Here is a 10,443-nt window from a genome sequence, read left to right as displayed (position 1 = left end):
ACATGGTTGAAGAGCTTCAGGGCAGAGGAAATGACCTGGGAGTTGTAGTGGGAGAGGGACTCCCTGAGATTCTTGTAGAGAGCGGAGGAAAACTTCAAGGTTGGCATCCTTGCAAGAGGATTTGCAGTAGGGTTAAAATTAACTAGGTAAAAACAATGACTGCAGATGCTAGAAACCAGATTCTGGATTAGTGGTGCTGGAAGAGCACAGCAGTTCAGGCAGCATCCAAAGTGCAGCGAAATCGACCTTTCGGGCAAAAACCCTTCATCAGGAATAAAGGCAGTGAGCCTGAAGCGTGGAGAGATAAGCTAGAGGAGGGTGGGGGTGGGGAGAAAGTAGCATAGAGTGCAATGAGTCCTATCACCTTCATCCCCTCCCCCACTCACCCATTTTACTTTATGCTATTTTCTCCCCACCCCCACCCTCCTCTAGCTTATCTCTCCACGCTTCAGGCTCACTGCCTTCATTCCTGATGAAGGGCTTTTGCCCGAAAGGTCGATTTCGCTGCACTATGGATGCTGCCTGAACTGCTGTGCTCTTCCAGCACCACTAATCCAGAATGAGGACTGGTTCAATCGAGGTAAATGTCAGATGCTGCATTTTGGTAGGGCAAATCCAGACTGGACTTATACTTGTAATGATAAGGTTCTGGGAGTGTTGCTGAACAAAGAGACGCTGCGGTGCATGTTGTTTCATAGTTCCTTGAACGTGGCATTGCAGATAGGGTGACGAAGGCATTTGGTATGCTTTTCTTTATTGGTTTCTGCATGGAATATAAAAGTTGGGTGGTTGTGTTGCACCTGTACAGGATGTTGGTTGGGCCACTTCTGTAATGCTGCTGCTATTGGAAAGGTCTCCTACTATTGGAAAGATTTGTGAAACTTGAAAGGGTTCACAAAAGATTTATAATGATGTTTTGGAGGGTTTGAGCTACAGGAAGAGGTTGAATAGGCTGGGAAAGTTTTTGCTGGCGTGTCAGAGGCTGAGGGTTGACCTTTATAGAAATTTTTCCCAAGGTAGAGAAGTCGAAAAAACATGGGTATTTTTTTAGATTAGATTAGACTTAGTGTGGAAACAGGCCCTTCGGCCCAACAAGTCCACACCGACCCGCCAAAGCGCAACCCACCCATACCCCTACATTAACCCCTTACCTAACACTATGGGCAATTTAGCATAGCCAATTCACCTCACCTGCACATCTTTGGACTGTGGGAGGAAACCGGAGCACCTGGAGGAAACCCACGCAGACACAGGGAGAATGTGCAAACTCCACACAGTCAGTCACCTGAGTCGGGAATTGAACCCGGGTCTCTGGTGCTGTGAGGCAGCAGTGCTAACCACTGTGCCACCGTGCCACCCCGCACGGTATAAGATGAGGGGAAATTTTTAAAAGGGACCTCGGGGGCAATTTTTCTTCCGGTGGGTGGTGCAGGTATGGGATGAACTGCTTGAGGAAGTGGTGGAGGCTGGTACAATTCCAACATTAAAAAGGCATCTGAATGTATACATGAGTAAGAAGGGTTTAGAGGGATATGGGCCAAATGTTGGTAAATGGGACTAGATGAACTTAGGATATTTGATCAGCATGGATGTGTTTCTGTACTGTACATCTCTATGACTCAAATTCCCAACGTCTGATGTTCAGCTAGATACTGCTTTTAGTCTTTCTTCCTGTTTGAATACAGATGTTATGTTTGACTTTTCCAGAATCCAAGGATTCTTGGAAGATGATTCTATTCCATCCATTGTTCCTGTAGCTATTCCCGAGGATGCAACCTATTGGGGTCAAGCGGTTTTCCTTTTTATATATTCAAAGAAGCTCTTACTGTATGTTTTTATGTTGTCTGCTCATTTGCCCTTATTTTTCCCCTCATCCTTTTGATCATCTTTCAGCTCATGATACTTTCCCAATCCTCCCATTTTGCAAGTAAACTTTAGTAAATAAATGCATATCTTTTGAATTTGTTGCTGTCCTTGCTGTTCTTTTCTCTGGTCAACCATGGTTGGCTCATCACTACCCTGGAATCCTGCTTCATCAGAGGGTATATCTTTGACGTGAATCATCTTTTTTTACGCATTTGCAATTGTGCATCAACCATCTTTTCTGTTTAACTTCCTTCAGCCAACTCTGCCCTCATTCCCATGCAATTACACTGTTAGGTTTGGTACAGTCATTTCTAATTCAAGTGTTCCTGCCCCCCTCCCAACCTAAATGCTAAATTCTACCATATTATGCTCAGTTTTCTAGAGACATTTGTGAGATGACTTATTAGACCTGCCACTATCCTTTTGTGATAGACTAGTATTTTCCCAATGCTCTAAGATGCATGCAAAATTAGCTTAGAATCAGAATAACCCTAGTGGTTAAACAACTGAAGCATAGACTTATAGGCAAGACATTAATTGTTTTGGGGGGGGAAAATGCCAACTATTCCTGACTGTGATAAATGTGGACTTTTCGCCAACGCTTCAGAGTCCAGCTTCTGCTTTTGATTATAACTTATACTGGAATACACCATGCTCATATTTCCATTTTTTGATTTCTTCCTCGGTTATGAATCATGGGCCTTCTGATATGAGTGGAATATAAATCAATGAATTAATGTTTACCTGATCATTCCACTTCCAAGTTAAGCAATTTATAGGTTGTTGCAAAATCAACAAATCAATGTTGTCAGAGAGTCATAGAGATGTACAGCATGGAAATGGACCCTTCAGTCCAACTTGTCCATGCCGACCAGATATCCCAATCCAATCTCATCCCACCTGCCAGCACCTGGCCCATATCCTTCAAACCCTTCCTATTCATATCCCCATCCAGATGCGTTTAAAATGTTGCAATTGTACCAGCCTCCACCATTTTCTCTGGCAGCTCATTCCATATACATACCACTCTCTGCGTGGAAAAAGTTGCTCCTTCGGTCTCTCTTATATCTTTCCCCTCTTACCCTAAACCTATGCCCTCTAGTTCTGGACTCTCTGGCCCCAGGGAAAAGACTTTGCCTATTTACCCTATCCATGCTCCTCATAATTTTGTAAACCTCTGGAAGGTCACCCCTCCACCTCCAAAGCTCCAGGGAAAACATCCCCAGCCTGTTCAGCCTCCCTATAGCTCAAATCCTCCAACCCTGGCAACATCCTTGTAAATCTTTTCTGAACCCTTTCAAGTTTCACAACATCTTTCTGATAGGAAGTAATCCAGCATTGCACACAATATTCCAACGGTCGTTTAACCAATGTCCTGTATTGCCGCAACATGACCTCCCAACTCCTGTACTCAATACTCTGACCAATTAAAGGAAAGCATACCAAACACCACCTTCACTATCCTATCTCCCTGTGACTCCACTTTCAAGGAGCTATGAACCTGCACTCCAAGGTATCTTTGTTCAGCAACATTCCCTAGGACCTTAACATTAAGTGTATAAGTCCTGCTAAGATTTGCTTTCCCAAAATGCAGCACCTTGCATTTATTTGAATTAAACTCCATCTGCCACTTCTCAGCCCATTGGCCCATCTGGTCCAGATCCTGTTGTAATCTGAGGTAACCTCCTTCACTGTGCACTACACCTCCAATTTTGGTGTCATCTGCAAACTTACTAACTATACCTCTTATGCTCGCATTCAAATAATTTATATAAGTGATGAAAAGTAGAGGACCTGCACTGGTCACAAGCCTCCAGTCTGAAAAACAACCCTCCACCACCACCCTCTCTCTTCTTCCTTTGAGCCAGTTCTGTATCCAAATGGCTAGTTCTCCCTGTATTCCGAGAGATCTAACCTTGCTAGCCAGTCTCCCACGGGGAACCTTGCCGAACACCTTACTGAAGTCTATATAGATCACATTTACCACTTTGCCCTCGTAAATCCTCTTTGAGTTTTTTTGAAGAAGTAACAATCAAGTTTGTGAGACGTGATTTTCATGCACAAAGCCAGATTGACTATCCCTATGTCAGTCCTTGCCTTTCCAAATATATGTCCCTCAGGACTCTATCCAACAACTTGCCCACCACCCCCATCAAGCTTACTGGTCCGTAGTTCCCTGGCTTGTCCTTACCACCTTTCTTAAACAGTGGCACCACGTTAGCCAACCTCCAGTCTTCCAGCACCTCCCTTGTGGTTATCAATGATACAAATATCCCAGCAAGAGGCCCAGCAATCACTTACCTGGCTTCCCACAGAGTTCTAGGGTACACCTGATCAGATGCTGGGGATTTATCCACTTTTATGCGTTTCAAGGCATCCAGTACTTCCTCCTCTGTAATATGGACATTTTTCAAGCTGTCACCATCTATGTCTTTTTCCAAAGTAAATAGTGATGGAAAATACTTGTTTAGTATCTTCCCCCATTTTCTGCGGCTCCACACAAAGGCCAACTTGCTGATCTTTGAGGGGCCCTATACTCTCCCCAATTACCCTTTTGTCCTTAATGTATTTGTAAAAACTCTTTGGATTCTCCTAAACTCTATTTGCCAAAGCTATCTCATGTCAACTTTCTGCCCTCCTGATTTTCCTCTTCAGTATACTCCTATTGCCTTTATATCTTCTAAGGATTTACTCAATCTATCCTGCCTATACCTGACATATGCTTCCTTCTTTTTCTTAACCAAACCCTCAATTTCTTTAATCATCCAGCATTCCCTGTACCTGCCAGCCTTTCCCTTCACCCTAATAGGAATATACTTTCTCTGGACTTGTTATTTCTGAAGGCTTCCCATTTTCCAGCTGTCCCTTTACCCGTGAACATCTATCCCCAATCAGCTTTTAAAAGTTCTTGCCTAATACTGTCAAAATTGACCTTTCTCCAATTTAGAACTTCAACTTTTAGATCTCGTCTATCCTTTTTTCCATCACTATTTTAAATCTAATAGAATTATGGTCACTGGCCCCAAAGTGCTCCCCCACTGACATCTCAGTCACCTGCCCTGCCTTATTTCCCAAGAGTAGGTCAAGTTTTGCACTTCTGTAGTAGGTACATTCACATACTGGATCAGAAAATTTTCATGTGTACACTTAACAAATTCCTCTCCATCTAAACCCTAAACACGATGGCAGTCCCAATCTATGTTTGGAAAGTTGAAATCCCCTACCATAACCATCCTATCATTCTTTCAGATAGTTGAGATCTTCTTACAAATTTGTTTCTGAATTTCCCTCTGACTATTAGGGGGTCTATAATACAATCCCAATAAGGTGATCATCCCTTTCTTATTTCTCAGTTCCACCCAAATAACTACCTAGATGTATTTCTGGGAATATCCTCCATCAGTACAGCTGCAATGCTCTACCTTATCAAAAACGCCACTCCACCTCCTCTCTTGCCTCCCTTTCTATTGTTGAAGATAAAACAAAAAACATTTTTCAGAAAATATGCACTGGATGTTGGTAACCATTGATTTTCCCTAGCTTTACACAGTACAGTGTAATTATAGATAAAATTAGTTTTGCTTTTTATCAACATTGACTTTTGTGGGATTTGTAATCAACAGAAATGCAGAGTTGATCATTGTGTTATCTATAGTTAACAAAACTTGGTTATTTATCAGTAAATAGACAACAAGATCTTGAGAAGATCTCAAGATCCAGTGTTAAACATTTGTAAATTTTGCAGATGCTCCAAGTCTGGATTACTTTGCAGGCTAAACAACTACCTTTATTTAGGACTGGAACTTAGAAATCTGAAGGTTTATACACAGTAAAAAACAGTGATAAAAATGGTCAGTGCTTAGGTTGAAGTCATTGCAGGACAGGATTTGGTCCATTGAGTCCATGCAGACGCTGCAGACCACGCTAGTGAGTTGCAATCCCTTATTTTGTCCCTAAAGCCATCAAAAGTGCCTGTCCAATTTCAGTTAGCCATCAATGATTGATTATCTTCCCCCTTCCAATAGCCTGATATTGCTCATAGCTCCAAACTCTTATGCAATACCCTAAATCATTTCATCCAAATCTTCTCATCATCTAATTGTGCCAGTAATTGGCCAAACGTGTCATAATCTTATATAACTCTAACAAATCTTCCCTCCGTCTCTTTCAACGGACAACAACTCTAATGTCTCCAATCTAACCTTCTTGCGAAATTCTTTCATCCCTAGAAAGAATCCCCAGGGTACCCTGTTAAATCTGTCAGCGGTTGGTCATCCTTTTCAATAAGTGGTGACCCTCATTGATGCAGTGACTTAAATAGTGTTTTGCAAAGATTCAGCATAAATTTCCTTTTTTTACTCAATTTATGAAAGACTGGACCCCACGTGTTTTGTTACTGATTCCCACAGTGCCCTGCTGCCCTCAAAGATTGATGCACATGAGCCCTCAGCTGTGGAGGGCAGTTGTGATTACATGACAATCCTGGGTAATGGGGAATTTTTTTTAAAAAATCCCAAGCAAATAGAAATTGTTCAGTAGTGTCATGTCAGCATTTTCTGTCCAAGTTGTTATCTGATTCTTAAAAAAAAAATTTGCATTGTATCATGCCAAATGCGATTTGGTGACAAAGAGGAATGCAGTATGATTTATACACATAAGAGTATTTAGCAAAATTAAAGTCTATAGAATAAAAGAGGCCCAAGCAACCTGGATATAAAATTGATTGAGTGATAAGATGTCAAGTAGTTGCAAATAGTTGGCAAGCTGTTGTGATGCTACGGTAGCATTCTTATCTCCGAGGCACCAGCTCCAGGTTCAAGTTCTACCTACTCCAAGGTTGTGTACCGTAACATGTCTGAATGCGTTGATTAAAAATATCTATAAGGGGGTGGTATTGTCCCTGTCTCTGCGCCAGGAGGCTTTGGGTTCAATTTCCACCTTCAAAATGTGTAAAATTTGACTAAAGTTTGGAAGCATGGTGAACTGTGAGAAAGATCAAGAGAATGTTGTCTGGCTTGTATATTGAGCAGACACTTTCATAATTAAATTTAATGCAGAGTAGTTTAAACTTATACAGTCTAGGGAGGAGATGCATCTGAAAATAAGGGATACAATATCTAAAGGTGCTGCAGGAGCAGATGGACCTGCTGCTATATGCACAAAAATCACTGAAGTGGCAAATTGAGAAAGCAGTTCATGAGGTATATTGGATTCTAAGCCCTGTAAACAACGGTGTAGAGTACAATCATGAACCGGTGATAGTGAACCTGGTACAGCTTCAGCTGAACTACTGGCCTAGATCTTTGGAGCTGAAGATTAGCAGACGAATGGGATAGTCAGCAGTTATCATTGGGACCCAGCTAATACTGCAATATAGAGAGATATGCAAAGGATTCACAAGAATTCAAAAATTCCAATTGTATTTTTTAGCTGTGCTATTTCTTCCACTTGTAGAGAGGGGAGGAGAACTTCTTCAAGATACTGATGAAGGGCTTTTGCCCAAAACATCAATTTTCCTGCTCCTCGGATGCTGCCTGCCCTGCTGTGCTTTTCCAGCACCACTCTAATTTTAACTCTAATCTCCAGTATCTGCAGTACCCACCTCCTCCTATTCCTTCCACTGTTGGAAACAAGGCTCTCATTGTCAAGCTCACAAATTCCTGGACTGGAGCTCAATGCCTGGATATTAAAAAATAGTTAAAGGAACCTGCTTAGACATTTGCATTTATGGCCTATCACAAAACACTTTACGAGAGAATTTACAGTTGTGAATGAAAACTATTTGAAGATTGTGAGATATTCCAATTGTTTGTAACTCTGAAGAATGCTTAAAAGAATGGAAATGTGAATTAATTTGCATTTTTGATGCAATTTGATTGCTAAGAAGCCTTTTAAAAGAGCTTTGTTTATGAAACATGATGCATTCATGTTTTAGATTATTTATACAACATTAATCTTTGGAAGTGTTTTAACTGTGGTATAAGAGCAGCATGTTACGATCATTATAAAAGGTCTACTTACATAACCTGACTTGTTAAAATCTTTCATATAAATACAGCATTTCATAAATCCCATTAAGGAGCCACTTGTAAGCTGGTGTAAGCTATCCCTTTAACAGGTATTCAAGAATCTATTGTAGAATAAGACTTTGAGCAGAAAATGTGTTGCTGGAAAAGCGCAGCAGGTCAGGCAGCATCCAAGGAGCAGGAGATTTGACGTTTCGGGCATACGCCCTTCTTCAGGAATTCCTGAAGAAGCCATTCCTGAAGAAGGGCTTATGCCCGAAACGTCGAATCTCCTGCTCCTTGGATGCTGCCTGACCTGCTGTGCTTTTCCAGCAACACATTTTCGGCTCTGATCCCCAGCATCTGCAGACCTCACTTTCTCCTGTAAGACTTTGAGCACAAAACATCCTTACCCTCGACACCTTGAAATCACAGATCACTTTACTGGAACTGTGCAACTCATGTTAAAGGCTCCAGTTAGGCACTGGGATTAGCAGAAAGCTGTCAGGCAACACATCTACTTGCTGACCAAGAAGATGAACTACCCACCCCAGAGAATGTACAGACAGAGGATGTCCTCTGAAATGATGTTGGAGAGGCTGTGTGTAGGAGACAATGTTACAGCAAGGAAGTGATCAGATATTTCCAATAAGGTTAAGGATGAAATGAAATCAACCTCAAAAAGCAATAGTACATTAACAGTGCCAACAAAAGTCACCCGTGTTAATTTTGTTTTGAATGGGAGTCATTTCAGTCTGGATAGTTCCTTGAAAGTAGAGTCACAGGTAGATAGGAAGTGAAGAAGGCATTTGGTATGCTTTCCTTTATTGGACAGAACATTGAGTATAGGAGTTGGGAGGTCATATTGCAGCTGTACAGGACACTGATTAGGCTATTTTTGGAATATTTTGTGCAATTCTGGTCTCCTGCCTATTGGAAGGATGTTGTGAAACTTGAAAGCGTTCAGAAAAGATTTACAAGGATGTTGCCAAGGTTGGAGGATTTGAGCTATAGGGAGAGGCTTAATATGCTGGGGCTGTTTTCCCTGGAATGTCAGAGGCTAAGGGGTGACCTTAAAGAGGTTTCTAAAATCATGAGGGGCATGGATAGGGTAAATAGACAAGGTCTTTTCCCTAGTGTGGGGGAGTCCAGAACTAGAGAGCATAGGTTTAGGAAAGAGGGGAAAAATTTAAAAGGGATCTAAGGGGCAACATTTTCATGCAAAGGTGGTACATGTATGGAATGAGCTGCCAGAGGAAGTGGTGGAGGCTGGTACAATTATAACATTCAAAAGGCATTTGGATGGGTATATGAATAGGAAGGGTTGAGATGGATATGGGCCAAGTACTGGCAAATGGGGCTAGATTAGGTTAGAATATCTGGTCGGCATGGACAAGTTGGACTGGAGGGTTTGTTTCCTTGCTGTACATCTCGCTGACTCTATGGTATTTGTGGCATCATTCCAAATGTGGCAACATTTTTAAGACTGCCACAAGGATCTGCATTTACTCGGTAAATGAGACTATTTATCATACAGCTTCTAGTTTCATAAATCCTGTTTTTTTGTTTCATAAATCCTGACGAATTAAATATCTACGACTGTGGAATGAGCTTCAAACTCAGTAGAAGGGGGAAGAGTTTCAAGATTTAATAAGACTTAATTAAATTATCTCAAACGGCAATGTCCCCAAAAAAACATTGACCATAAAATGACAGAATTTAGTATTCATTTTGAGAGGGAGAAACTTGTGTCAGGAACAACATTGCTAAATCCAAAGAAGGATAATTACAAAGGAATGAGGACAGAACTGGCTGGAATGGATAATAAAGGAGTTTAGCAGAAAAGATGATTGAGTCACAATGGGAGATGTTTGAAAAAAACTTCATAGCTCACAAAAAATATGTCCTCGTGAAAAAGAGGGATTGTAGGACTTGGATAAACTAACCAACGAAGTTAAGGATAGTGTCAGATTGAAAAAAAAAGGATACGTGGTAAAGAACAGTAATAAGCTAAGAGGATTAGGTAAGTTTTAAAAACCAACAACAGACAACCAAAAAATGAAGAGAAAATAAACTTAAGGTGAACCTGCATGGAATATTAAGTCGAACAGCAAGACTGTTTTCAAATATTTTTAAAGAAAGTGAATGTAGGTCCCTAAGAGAATGAAGCTGTGGCAAACTGGGCAAAAGAGTTGGATAAATACTTCACATCAGTCTTCACAGAACACATTAATAGCATTACAAAAATAACTAAATAATCAAAAGACAAACAGAGGAGAGGAAATAATTACAATAACTATTATTAGAGAAAAAGTATGGTGTAAATGAATGGGGCTGAAGGCTGACAGGTACACTGGATCTGTTGGGATGTGTCCTAGCATATTAAAAGTAGTAACTATGGAGAAAATGTTGTTACCACCATGATGGGCCTGTTGTTGTCCATTGTGCTTGTGGAGATAACACTGTTTTCAGATCTGTGGGTTCCTCACCTCCCAGCCATTCTATGCACCACCCTCCCCCATGATAGCCCACGGCATCACAGACTTTCCCTTCCTCACAAACTGTAGTACAG

This window comes from Hemiscyllium ocellatum, chromosome 17 (assembly GCF_020745735.1).
Source record: "Hemiscyllium ocellatum isolate sHemOce1 chromosome 17, sHemOce1.pat.X.cur, whole genome shotgun sequence".
In the NCBI taxonomy this organism is placed as follows: domain Eukaryota; kingdom Metazoa; phylum Chordata; class Chondrichthyes; order Orectolobiformes; family Hemiscylliidae; genus Hemiscyllium; species Hemiscyllium ocellatum.
Note: the sequence above shows the minus strand (reverse complement) of the source record.